The sequence below is a fragment of the Ambystoma mexicanum genome, chromosome 9, assembly GCF_040938575.1.
Source record: "Ambystoma mexicanum isolate Mex_15411 chromosome 9, UKY_AmexF1_1, whole genome shotgun sequence".
In the NCBI taxonomy this organism is placed as follows: Eukaryota; Metazoa; Chordata; class Amphibia; order Caudata; family Ambystomatidae; genus Ambystoma; species Ambystoma mexicanum.
Genome location: NC_090931.1, coordinates 1,102,833,876 through 1,102,848,526, shown reverse-complemented (window position 1 = coordinate 1,102,848,526; position 14,651 = coordinate 1,102,833,876).

The following is a 14,651-nucleotide window of genomic DNA, read 5'->3' as shown; positions in this document are numbered from 1 at the left end:
GTATTAATAATTTGTTGCGAGGCTGCATTTTGAACCCAGAAGCGCCATCCCTAATCCAATTTCTATATTTATTTTGATAACCGTAATCATCCTAAAAGCATATCTTGTATCGCTTTTTCTTGCTTTTACATGGCGTATATCTCTAAGCATATGTCTTTTATGATCTCTGATAGTCTTTTCATATATAGTCATCTTTTTATTATAATAGTCAACATATCTCGATCTATGTGGGGCTATTTCAATGGTAAATTTGGATATCAAGTTTTCAATCTCATTCACATCAAGAGACTCACGATGTTGATATATTCCCATATCCAGGTTTGCCATACACCTTATCAATCTTTCAAGATTTTCACTAGACCAAGAGATTCTGTTGCCCATATGATTGACAATAATGGCTCTATTTTCTCTTGATCACATTGTGACTGTTATTTAGTATTACACATTGGGAAGGTTGAGTGGTAACTAAAATAATTAGGCTGGATAGATATCCTCTCATTTACTAATTGGTGTAATTAATGACTAACGAAAAAATAGTCAGGTGTAGCTTTCTTGTTGCCAAGGGTTCATGTATTTTGCCCAGGGCATTCTCCCTTTACTCAACCGTTTAGCATTATTAGCTCCCAATGCGTTTAGAAAACAGAGACAGAGATGACCACATTTATTTGGTTTGCTCTGTAACATAGTGTTTTCGCTCTGGATTCCTGGAGTAGCCTCATATTCATGCTTACAGACACACCGGGCATTTAAATCGCCCCCCACTAGTAAGCATTCACCTTCACCACCTGATATTCAATACGATAATATCTCTCATAAGGTCTCAAAAATGGCTTACGTCAGGGTAACCCCCCCACCCCCCAGTGGGTCATAAATATTTTGCATTAGTATTTTTCCATTACTTCCCCACTTTCACTGCTAAAATGTCATCACATAAAGTCAAATGCATTCTTTTGGTCAGGTGAAAAAGTGAACACCCAGCACAAACACCCAACATCATACCTTCAAACAGTCTGCCATGATCCCCTTCAATGCCCACAATTGAAACACCTGGTAAACATCAAGATAATATTTAAATAACAGCCAACATTCCTGCAACATAAAATAGGCACTTTTTTAAAATTCTTTTAATTAAAATTATTCATTTGATTTTGTTAGGATATATGACATCTTAGTTCTTTTTTGTGGTCAAGAATGTCCGCAAGAAATTGGACGACTGTGTATATCAATTTCTTGTCTTTGCCTCCTAAGATCTTCAGCCATCTAGAGTCTCCTTCTTCTTGCTGTTCAGAAATCTTGAATAGATTGCCAAATAAAAGTCTCTTGTCGGCAAGGGCTGGGCAGATCATGATGAGATGTTTCAAGGTTTCGCTGTGTTTTTGGCCAAGCAGAAATGGCAGAATTGATCCCTCATGGGTATTTGTCGGATATTAGCTAATCTTTGTCTAGTTGGATAGGTGTTCAAACGGATTTTCATGAAAGCAGTACGGACAATTGGATCTGGAAAAAGTGCCAAGTATTGCGGGAGTTTGTGAATTGCACGGATGTCAATCGAGCATTGTAGGGTCATGGCGTATCTTTGTTTTTCTGCAGATGTTTTGGCCCAATCGTTCTGCTGCATTCTTATCTTCGCGCGCTGAGGGCAGTTGGTTAGCATTTCTATTGTAATATCTTCTTTCGCCATTTGTTGGACTAAGGCGGCTTTCCACATTTTCAACATTGTGTTATGCATGGCATGCAGGGTCTCTCGTAGAATAATAAGCGGTGGGATTGGATTTTCATTTTCATTTATCAGCTTGCGCAGGAGGTCCATCTGCTTCCACCATACAATCGAGGAGAGGGATTGTAGGGCGAGTTAGAACCGTATTCTGACCATGGGGAAACTTTTTGGAAGGTTCAGAATCTTTCGCCAGAAAGCTGCTTCGAAGGTTTGCCAGTTTACCTCTGTTGCTATAATCATGGCATCACTTCCGTAGGTAATGATGGGAATGACCTTTTGCTGGTAGAACGCCAGGATGGGTTTTCAGGAGAATTTGCAAAAGCGTATTTGTAACATCACTCCTTGTCTGGCTAATCTTTGGATCTTACCTTCCATTGAAGTCACCCAGGCTGTTTCGGCCTTCTGCTGGTTAATTAGTACAACAAGGTATTTGAAGGTTGTAACTACTTCAAGTGGATTGTTCTCCATGACAAAGTTTGTAAGTCTCAGTCGAGTATTATTAGTTTGGTGTTTAGTTAATGTCATTATTTTGGTTTTTTTGACATTTATCTGCAACTCGTTGGTGTTCATATATGTTTCTGTCATCAGCAAGTTCGCCTGTAGGCCTGATGGGGTTTTATCCAGCAGTACAATGTCGTCAGCATACATGAGATATAAAATCGGAGAAGAATTAATTTTTGGTGGATTAAGTGAGTCAGATTTGATGTGAGAGAAATAATCAGCGGTACATGGATTGTACAAGGTTGCAGCGAGCGGGCATCCCTGCTTTAGGCCATTGTGTGTTCTTATTTCACCTGCAGTGAGTCCTTGTTTTGTTAGTCTGACGGTAAAGGATGTATTGGGGTAGAGTAGCTTGATGGGTTCGCTGATCTCTAGTGGACATTTCCATTTTGCAGGTTTTTGCCAGAGTTTATTCCTATTTATGGCATTGAATTCCATATGAAGGTCTATAAAGGCGGCGTAGACTTGGGAGTTGTTTCTTAGGGCTTCATGCTTTATTAAATTTAGAATCAAAAGATTCACATTTGTGCCCACATTTGGCATAAAGCCTGTTTGTCTAGCATCAAAGCGGTGTGTTTCTTTGGCCCATGCAGTCAGTTTTTGGAGGAGGTATGTCGCAAACAATTTTCCCAGTGGATCTAGGAGAGCAATAGGTCTAAAATTAGATGGATTATCTCTATCGCCTTCTTTATAGATCGGGATCAGCACTGCTCTAGACCAAGTGGCTGGTATCGATTTTAGTTTATTGATTAAAGTCAGAATAAGGTCCATTAGGTTTGCCCAAATCTGCGGGGCCTGTTTCAGAATGGCATTAGACAGGCCATCGGACGCAGGGGCGCGAGAAGGATTGAGTTTTTTGATCATCTGTTGGAAATAGTGTTTATCCCAAAGCATGGTCCATTGATTCGAGGTGGTTAGTTCTTCTGAGGTTTCTTCTTGGCGTTGGGGTTTATACAAATTGGTCATGTGCGAGATCCATTTTTGTTCTGAAAAATTGGAGACCATCAGGTGTTGGTGATTGGGGTCATTATTTAGAAAATTCCACAGATTCCTCAAGTTCTTATTTTTGAGTGTTAGAAGCATAGCTTCGGCATCTGTTTGTTGCAAGGACATCTCATGTGTTTTTTTCCAATTTCGGAAGGCTTGTTTCGCTTTTTTAATATTTTGCAGATTTTCAATCGTGAGATCCTTTCTCCATTTTCGGAGGTGATGACGGAGGATTTTCTTTGTATTTGCTAACTCAGGATTATAATGATGTCGATGAGCATTTTGGCTGGAATGGCATTGATCTGGAAGGGGATCAACATCCAGTCATAATTTAGCTTTTCGTCATCTGGCATGTTGGTTTGACAAAAGGTCAGCGGCAAGCAGGCTTGGTGTTTTAAGCTAAGTCTTAATCTGGTGGTTGTTCCAGTAAGTTCTAAAGGTGGAGCTGGAATTGTGTTCTGATCAGACATTCTGATGCCACATAGGATTATCATAGAATGGTCGCTCTTAGTAGATGGTTGAATTGTATAGTCCAGTATCAAGTTATGCAAGGTTGATGAAAGATAAATATAATCAATGATTGCCGTGGTGTTTCTGCTAGACCAGGTGGGAATCAGCAACTTGTGTTTGTCGCAAGGGTGGGTCATTAGAATCAGGTTTCTCATGGCAAGATCTTTGGACCAACCAAGGGCTCTGATAGTCAAGTCATCAGAGGGGCTGAGGAGACCAATAGAAGTAAAGAGATGGATATTAAGGTCCCCACAGATGATAAAATCGATGTTGGGGAATCTCACGATGAGTCTATCGATGGTCAAAAAGACGCCATCCAGGAAATTGTTATCATTTATTGCCGCTGGATTCCAATACACATTTATAATTGCAATCAAACTAACAGTAGGACTAATATGTTGACTTTGGTAGGCCAAGTTCATTGGTTTAGAAATCTTGATCAAAGTGAATTGGGTCCATAGATTGATGTTCTCCATTTCAAGGAAGATCCAGTCTGGAGTAATCTTAATCAGTGTCAATAGGCCAGAGGAGGCACATCCCCGGGCACCTTGTAGTGCCGGGTTAAGCACAGTTATATATCCATCACAAGTCGGTGGTTTGGTAAGCCAAGTTTCTTGCAGACAGATTACTTGGCAGGGTTCGAGTTCCGGGACAGGTGAGTCGAACAAAAGGGAGTGTCTTCTCGTGTTCCATGAGTACAGTGTCCAGCCAGAGGTTTGGGATGTAGTTAGTGGTTATGAGTGGTAGGCTGGGTCATTGAATTGGACTGGAAATACAGAGTCATACTCTCGCCAGAAGGGAGACTGTAGATAAGTCTGGCTCTCGAGACGATGATCTCTGTCTAGCAGGTTCCTTGTGTTCTTTGTTCTCTGCGATCTGTCATGGTGTTTCCATCTATGATCGTCTGGTGCTTCTGCAACGTTGTATAGCTGGACGAATACGTTCCCGATCGTCTTCTGTTGAACTCGGGATTTGTGAACATGCAAAGCCTAGGGATAATAATGGTGTAGTCATCTGTATAATCCGATCCATTGTGGCTTGGGTGTAGCGTTCTATCTGAATCTTGTCTAAAAGTCGGTCGTCAACAAAGAGTACGGTCTTAATTTCTTGTGATTGTATTGAATTTAATTGCGGAATGGCGTGTAACAGTCTTAAGAGATTTGTACTGTTGAGGGTGACAGGATCTCTTCTATGGTCAACACATGTCATCTGAAGAGCCTACGTCTGTTTTTTCTGCCATGGATCCAAAAACGGAGGTGGTCGATATACATCAGAAGAGTGAGGTTTCCATGTGTCGCCTCTTCGCAAGGGTTGCCCATTAGAAATTCGGTAGGTTGAACGATCTGTTCTTGTGATCTCGAGGTCTGTGGGCTTATCAGGCTCTTCAGACGTTCTTGTTATTTCACTTGAGTAGTTTGACGGTGAGTCTGAAATGGAAGTGATGTTGCCTGAGTAAGAAGAGGGCGAATCCGATATAGTTTCACAAAAAAGGTTTCGGCCATTGTTCTCCTTCGATGAATCGATTACATATTCATCCAGTATTATTAGTACTGATTCATTAGGGGAAGTGACCTCAGCACTCTCTGGAGGATCCATGTGTGTTGTAAAGTTGAGGAGGTCCTCTATTTGAATTTCTGATTCGATTGAACCAGTTTGAATGGGGCATAGTGACTGAGGATAGATATTGCTGGGTACAGTTGTCAAAGGTCTTACTTTTTTCTTGTTTGTAAGATGGGGATTAGAAGGCTGAGTTGAATCGTTGTCTGTGGGCATGATTACGTTTCTTAAGAAGGCTCACAAGCCTGTTTATTTGGTGCCCATTTTTCTTTTGGTTTTAGGTTTCGAAGTCTGTTTAGTAGACGCAATTTCGTTGTGTAATTTGCTATTTGATAAGATATGAAAAGTGTCAGGAGGTTTGGTGGAGGGAATAGTTTCTGCAGGTATCGCAGGGAAGGCTTGTGGTTGAGCAGGAAGGGAGGGAGTAATATCATTAGAGTTCCATTGCAGTTGGCGTTTCAGTCGTCTTCCGAGTCGCTGGGATCAGAATCATAAGAGACTTGGGTGGCGGTGGAGGGTGTGTCTTGATCAGAGTCATCATCGTGGAAGTGAGTAGGGCTTTGTATGCTCTATCTGCCGCTGCCATATCCAGTAGTCTCGTTTGCCACTGAGAAAGTTCTGCTTTGTGATCTAATTGTTTTTCTAGGGTGGTAAAGAAATTCTCCAGGTGGATTTGTTTAGTATGAATTAATGCTAAAAGGGTTGCTTGGTCTTTGATGCTCTCGTTGGAAGCTTGATATAACTTGCAAAATGGAATCATGGTTTGTGTGGTGATGGCTATAAGTATATTTTGGAGCTCGACCATGGTGGTTGGGATCCTCTGGAGGGGGGCCTCTTCGGGGGTTTCACATTGACATTTATTGGTGGTGAGTTGAACCTCTGTGTAGTTCGTGAGTAGTGGCTTTCTCTTATTACTTTCAAGGTAGGTGTGGCATAAGGCATCATCATCTTCATGTTTGAACTTGAATTTCTTTATTGATGGCTCTCTCTTGCTGAATGGTAGATGCGCATTCCGAGCTTTATTTGGAGAGTTCTTGTCGGGGAAGTGTGAATTTCTTAAGGCCGACGTGGATGTAGATGGAAGCTCATTTAATCGGTTGAAGTGTAAATCCCCGAAAAAGTCTTTCCTTTTTTCAATGTTAGTCATGAGTGACTCAATTTCAGTGATGTCAAGCGAAAGGCGTGCCGCCCTAGTGTTTAGTTGGTGGTGTGACTCTTTGCTTTATGGTTTTTTGTGGACTTCTCATAGAATAAGATTTAAGCTATCTCAGTTTGGCCTGTTTGGCTTTTTCTTTTTTGGATGATTCAAAGCGTTGGAACTCGTCTGTTTTAGGATTGGTGTCTTTTGAGAATCTGCCGGCTGTTGTCTTAGATAGGAGAGCAAGGTTAGTTTCAATAGCCTGCTCTGTTTGTTGGGAGCCTTGTACGGTCTTGCGCGGCATCTCATCACAGAGTCTCCTCGTATCCTTCTCATGTCCTGTTATGTCTTTCAGATGTTTTTTTGGCGACGCCGCAAGATGGGGATTGAGTGATGAGGGTCTCTGCTCAAATTCGATGTTCGGGCGGGGGGGATCAGCAGTAATGATATTCACATGAATACTCAGGGCATCTAGAGAAATTGTGGCGCTGGAGGAAGGGGAGGCCTTTCTGTCTGTTCTGATCATTGATTCCACGGTGGGAGTTTCTTTGCCTCATCCCTTCGTAGGCATCGGGTACACTGTTCAAGCGTTCGGGATCTTTAATTGGACAAGGGTGAGCCGTAATATCTGCCATTTCTTGGGTGAGGTCCTCTCTCTGTGGGGATGATGCTGGTAAAGTTGTGGACAGATGTTGTGCGGGCTGGTGTATGCTCGCTTGTCGATCTTCTTTTTTGCACGATGACATGAGAAGGACTTGCTCTATAGTCGGTTGAAATGCAGAGTCAGAGAGAATAGGTTTTTTTTTTGGTCGCGTTTCCCGTGTTGTCTGGTTCTAGGGCCAGGTTTATGTGTAGAGGTTGGTTCTTGTTCTAAGGGAGGTGAATTTGCACAGGACGTCATCTGGTAATTTCTTTCAAAGCAGGAAATCTAATAAAATGACGTTTGTGTGTTGTGACAGAAAGTTGCACAGATTTGGAAGAATTGCAGCACTTAGGATGTTGGAGTGGATAGGCCTCCACAGTCTCCCAAGCGGGCTCTTGGTCTTTCCATCTTTCACAACTGGGAAACCGTAATGGTATGGAAGACCAAGCTCTGCACCGCGGTGCTTCACAAAGGTTGTAAAAAAATGTTTTTAAAAATATAGAAAGGATGCAGCAATCAAGAACAAAGAGTCTAATCCCCACAATCTCATTCTTAGTCAAGATTCCTGTAAGGTGTTTTGAGCCAGGTACAGCGCGACACAGATACACTAAAGGAGTGTAGTGTAAGGGACCCACGTCGGTCAGGATCAAAAGGGGCGAACCCCGCAGTCTCCTGAGCGCAGCGATAGTCGAATGGCTTTAGTTTGGGCAAAATCCACAAGATTTGATAGGGTAAGTCAAGCGACACACATTTGCTAGGGATGATTGAGATGGAAATCACGTATCGCGCAGGATCAAAGGGGAAGGCCCCTGCAGTCTCCCTGGTGCGACGTTATGTTTAGACCAAGTTCGCAGGGTAAGGCAAAAATGTTGAGTTGTAGATGAACTGGCAAATATTTTGATGTGGAGCACGTGTCACACAGGATCAAAGGGGCGTGCCTCTACAGTCTCCAGGACACTTTGTTTTCCAAATGGGTCAGGTTCGTCTGCTAGGCTCAGGAGATGTTTGCAAATGGCGCCAAAGTCATGTGAGGGGTGAAGAGGCAGGGGAGAGCCTCGCAGATTTGTGAGTGCGGCATTGAACACTGATTCAAAATTTGGATAGGGCAATGCCGCGTATCGAAAACAGTTGGAAAATGCTGAGTGCAATTCCGGAGAGCCTCCACTAATGTAAGGAGAGGCAAGGGCGGCGCAGCACAACTACCAGCTGCAGCGGGCGCAACGAGGCAGCTCCCTGACCCCGCGGAGCAGGGGTGATGGGCCCCACAGCAGGTGCCCCCGGTTACACGAGGTGCACCAGAGGTCGGCAGGATGGCCCAGCAATACAGCGGAGGAAGCGCCCGCAGGTACGCTGGCGCGCCTCGGGCTCCGCAGCAGGCAGAGTCAGGACACGGCAGCCCAGGTAGGGGGCGGGACAGCACTGGGAGGGGGTAGCTAAGTCTCAATGGGTTGTTGTATAGCAGAGGCAGGGGACTTTCCGGTAACAAATTTGATAATTCTTTATTGCCCAACAAGTGGCTGTATCCCCTAGTATTCCAAGACATTGGGCCTTATTCTGGCCTGCTGGTATCCTGGCGGTAAAGCAACCAAGATACCGTCAAATGTAGTGCCTGTTTCCGGCACCTGGTCCAGCGGCATTGCAGCAGGACTATGGGTGACAGTGATGGTGTAAATCCCCATTCAGGCAGTCCCATAGGATTTTAGCTGGAAGTAACCCAGGTGTCCCACCAGCAAACCCGTAGTCGGCTGGTCCGGTAAAGTGCTGGTATCCATGAATACTGTTACTTTTTTACTAGGCTGTCTAGCCATTAGAGTAGGTATAGAATCCATAAGCCACTTTAGGACATGCTGTATTCTTCGACAGATGTATCTCCGGCAGGCTTTATGTCATTGCCAGTGCCAGAGTTCTTGCAACTGTTAGCACCCTTTTGATCCTTACTGGGATCACACCCATTCTCATCAACATCCAATTCCACACCCATTCTCAATAATTGATGAGAGGGGAAAGCTCAGGAGCAACGTGTTTGTCTTGGAAGCAAGCAAGACACAGGTTTGAATCCCGATCCCACGCTTAGAAACCACTTGCTGGTATAAGCGTGTTATAAAAGAGCCATTATAATAATAATATAATAAAATCTCAGAGTGTTACCAAATTATCTTGGCCATGTTGCTGTTACTACAATGTACTCATGTAACATTGGAGTTTGCACACTCAAGCGGCTCCACAAATTCAAAATCCTCTGATTTTAACACACATAAAGGGGGCGTCTAGTTGCAAAAGCTTCAACCGATCTGAACGATTAACCCTTGTATTGCTTCTTTTTTGGTTCAGCTGTTTTATAATAAATCGCTTTAAGTCTTTTTGATACCCAGGTTAACCTTGGTGTCATTTTAGGTCACAGGGGGATTCCTAAGTATTGCTTTTGTATTGCTATCCAGTGTCAAAAAATGTTCTATGCCGTCAATACTATTATCTTCAGAGACATCGGCCCCCCATCAAAATCATCAACTTCATCATGGAGTTAATACTGATATTGGGCTTGGGCTTATTTAAAAGCCAGCTGGTTGGCAACCTTATATAGCCACTTCGTTTTACAGCTTCCTTTGCTTTTTTTGTATGTTTTTCAGTAGGATACGGCATTGCTGTTATCTGAATCATTGAAGCTTGCTTTTTTTAGTTAAGGCTTGCTCGTGCCGCTCAGCCAACATTCTCTGTTTACGTGATAGGTGCATCTCGGAGGGTTCCGAAGTTACCTAGATGTTTTCTATCAGTACAGGGGCCGGCAGGTTTTCATTGAAGCTTGTGGTAGCATCCATTCTAGTAGACCTGTTCTCTACCAATTTTTCTCTTCTGTTATTTGTTGGTTTGTTTTCAGCTCCATAAGTGGCTACTGTTGGATTCAGTATTGGAGTCGCACCATTTTATATATTTTCATGGATTTTCCAGCAGAATTTCCATAGAATTTTCATTGCTAATTCATTGGTGCTCATAAAAGATTGAATTTCGATATTACTGAGTCCTCTATCAACGATGTATCCACTGTATCTGATGTTTGGAAAAGATTTGGGGTGGCAGAGAGCCCATTGTTTTCAGCATTTGTCATGCTATCTAATATTGACATTCTTGTCTCCACTTGAGAGTTATTAATCCTGTTGATTAGGACAGATGTTACACCCACAGCTGCCATGCTCTGCTGCAGAGAATAGTACAGCTCCAATAGGGAGTTGTTGATATCACCCAGATTAGAGCAGTTATGTTCAGTGTTACCCCCTGGTGATGGGGGGATAGCATGAACCTCCACTGTGACAACATTGTCAGTCAGTGTTTCCTGCGTCTCAAAGGGGGGGAGGGTTTGGTTTCCGCATGAAAGAAGGCCGTGATTTTGCCTTTGGCGTTTTGTTTTTCATTATTTGCCATTATGCTGCCTTAACCTGCTTCGGGATATTTACCAGATCCTGCATCAATACTTTTATTCACATTCCCATGTGAGTTTTTTGCTTCACGCAAATTGTACCAGTCGGTCTTGGGTTTAGAATTATTAGACATGTGCATGTGTAATATCAATTGGGATGTGGCAGCTATGATTATAAATAGCGCCATGCACCATGCCTAAACTCAGGCCGTAGCTTATTCTTAGAGATGACCCTGCCACTAGTAGGGGGTACTCATGATCATCATAGTTTGGATTCAGGGGGCATATCTTAAATGTCACCCCTGTGCTGCAGTGACTTTCCTGTTGCTGCGGCGGTCCAGTAGGCATCTTGCGAACTTTGAACTCACTCTACACCATGAGCAGAGTGGGTGGGATGGATCAGGCTTCTAATGTATCAGGGCACAAGTGCACTATACTTTTGGCATGGAGTTGTTACAAAGGGGGATCTGGTTAGCAAATTAACCCTTTGGAGAAGGAATCGGCCGCATCATTGTATGCACAAAAACCATTTAAAAAGCCGGGGCTTTGAATCCTTGCCAGATGTCAATTTCTCACACCCACCCGCTGTCATCAGATATGCACAGGAAAGCATGTCGGGACATAGAGTGAGCTTTAAGCAGGCCCCACTGAGAGAGGGTTGTGTTAGATGATATCTTAATATTTGGACTAAATTTCAGTCAATGGATCAATACGGGGAATTGTGTGTTCTAGTGACATCTGGCTTATCATGATCTCTTTTTGAGGTTCAGGTTAGGTGGAAATGGTGGGAAAATGTGTTTCAGCAAGGTGCGGATTGACCATGTATCATGCAGGCTAGATGCTGTTGTGCATAAATCATTTTACTCCAAGAGGGTTTGGGTTGTTTTCTTTCCCCAATGAGTGTACATCTCTGATCTCTCTAGTTAATCTCTGGGGCAGTATTTTAGCTTCGTTTCAGCACACAGGGCCTCTGGGTGATCATTTCTGTGCTTGATGCCAATGTCAATCATTTATTGTAGGTGTTTGATGAGATCCTTAGTCGCGCGAACTCTCTGTGGACATGTTCGGTTCTTGGTGGTCATGCAGAGATTGCCTATTTTGTAATGCACTACTGCCTGCTGTCCCCCTCATTTTCAGTAGCCGCAGGATGAGGCCATCTGTCATCTGGTTTCCCTTTAAATGTCACGACTCTCTAATCACATGGTCATGCTGTGTCTATATCGTGCAGGCCTGCTCTTCCCATGGCGCATGAATATAGGGCGGCATCGCCGCTTTTGAAACCATGACTCCTGAGTGCATGCTATTGTGTTGGAGCAGTGCGTCAAATGTTGCAGGTATTCTAATCTATTGTGCAACGTTGTGATAGTTTCGGAACGTATTTTAAATGGTACATTTTATTGTTGTTCCTGCCAACTCGTGATGTTGCTATAATGAAACCATGCTGTGTATGTATATTAATTTTCTGTGTTTCATACGGGGGGATATTCATTGTATTCTTGGGGCGTGTTGCCTGGGGATGAATTCAGAAAATAAGTGTTGGGAACTTATTCATATTTTGCGTTACCCTGTAAAATCCTCTTTCTGAATGGAGTGGATTCCATAGAAAAGCATGGGGAAAGGCTGCACATGCATTTTACTGCGTCCACCCCATCCTGATGAGGATGGAAAGAAATTCCATCACTGATACTTCTCATTGGGGTTCCTGTGTAAGAGTCCTGCCCTGTGATGGAGCACCTCGTAGCTCTACAGGGGTGTCATCATTCTGATTACCGGGCGCTAGCTTGACTTCGCAGACTGGGCCCTACTGCATCATGGGAAAGCAGATGCAATGTGTTGACCTCAGTGTCGCAATGACAGTTGCCTGTGTGACTCTTCACTCTGTCACCACGTAAGTGGAAATTGACCATGCATGCGCGCAGTAGCCTGGGCTCGTTCACCCTGTCACTGGGCTCATTGACTGAGGTGAAATGTGTGTTTATGCGATGAAGGAGTTTGTGCCCATGTTGCTACAACTTCTTTCATTTTTTTTGTCCTTCTTTGGCATAGTTACCTACAGAAATGATACAATGCTTTTCTCTAGCTACAGAGTTCTGTAACCTTTTGCTCCAGTCTCCAGATGTTTTGGACTGCGTCTCCCATCAGCCCTAGCTAGCACAGTGAATAGTGAGGAATCGTGGCAGCTGTAGTCCATAACATGAGCAGAGCCACAGTTTGCAGACCCCTATGTCTTGCGAATAAGGTGTTATTTGCCTGGTTTCGAGGTTCTTTGTGTTGGTAATTACTGCGCAATCGCCTCTATACTGCTTGCCTGTTTGAGGAAATAATCAACTTCCTTTGTCAATTACATTATTTTGTTATTGTACATTATGCGTGTGATATCAGAGTCCCCTATTCAGATGAATACTTGTTTGCTTTTTTTGGACCCTGAATGTTCAGAACGTATTTTTTTAGCGTATTTATCAGAAACAAAATGTTAGCGTACAAGAAGGCTAATTATTGGTTTTACCTCCTCTAGTAGTTTTCTCCTCGCCTACGTTGACCAATTAGACAATGGTCTTAGCTTCACTCCAGCGTCCATGACACTCTTCTTCTATGTATTGTTCAGCACACTACTGTACTGTGCACTGCTAAATTGCCCTTAATGATACGATGCCCCGTGCAGAAGCACACTATGATCACAATTCAGGAGGCTGCGCAGTCATAATCAGGACAGGAATTGGCATGAATGGTTTCCCTGGATCCCAGACACGTGCAGTCATAATCAGGACAGGAACTGGCATGAATGGTTTCCCTGGATCCCAGACACGTGATCCGCTGTGCTTAGAGCTCACAGCCTAACTTCAGAGCCCAGAAGAGCTCTGCTCGGTTTGTTTTCTAACTTTACCGTAAAGCACATTTAAGTGTGCTCAGTGGAAGATGCTAGCAGGCACAACCGTGAGACGATACTGGGGATTAAGGGGTGTATCGAACTTAAACTTTAAGTAACTATATCTCTGAGTTCTATCCGAAATAAAGCAATTCAGCTCCAGCCGAATCGTTTTTTACTATTCGCCTAATGCTGGATACTTTTGTCTTTTCATTTGAATGCAATTAACAACTCAGAGAGGCAAACATTGAGGGCAGAGAATGGGATGAAGTATTGTCTGAGAGCATTCCTGATTAAATATCAGTCTAAGGAGCATATGATTCAGTATTGAAAAAAATAAGTAATGAGGATGGGGGTGTGATGGCCGTGGTTTGCTCCTACGGGAAATGCCTATAGAGAATCTTTAATGCACAACAGGTTGTGAAGACCAGTAAGGCGGAAGGTAGTCAGTCCAATGTCAGGCGGAGTGACATGCCCTCACCTAAAAGGCACACTACATGCTGAGAAATCACTTCAGTTCCCCTCTGGGCCAATCTGCGACAGGGAGTGTAGAGAGCTGTGCTTGACGACTCTGAGAGCTACGCTTCGTCAGTGAAATTGGGAGGAAAGGAGGAAGCTTGGACATTGGATGATGTACCCAATGGACAGGCTGTCTCTAACCCAAGCGGGATGGGGAAACGTCAGTTGCATGTCAGACGCTGCCAGTTGTGGCTGACTTCTCCCAACACATATTTGGGAACTTGCTTAGTGGGAAATCACTCCAATCATATATCATTATAGGCTGGTCTGCCCAAAAGAAAAGGTGTGAGAGATGAGAGAACGTTTCTGTGTTGGCAGAGAGAGATAGTGAGCACTCTAGCTACTGATTTTTTTTTTCCGGTGGAGTGTTGAGGAGAGAGACATAGATAAAAAAAAAAAACATAGCGCTTTTCATCCTCTAGTCTAGTGGGAAGGAGGAGGTTAAGTGAACGTGGATTGAGATCTGGGGGGAGTGAGTACCTGCCCAACAACCAAATGCCCGATTCAAGGAATATTTGCCCGATTCAAAGTGACTTTGCAGTATTTTTGCGTGCAAAGTTCGGGCAAAGTCATTTTTAACTGCAAAAATTACTTTGCCCGGAATTTGCACGGAAAAAATACACTGCACAGTTCCATGAATCAGGGTTTGTGTCGGCAGTACAAAGTCACTTTTCAGCAGTGCAGTGTCACTTTGAACCGGGCAAATATTCCATGAATCGGGCCCTTGGTGTCTTCTCAGAGTGTGTAGATTTTGGGCAGATGAAGTCCCATGCCAAGCTTTCTTGCCTCTGATTACCCCTC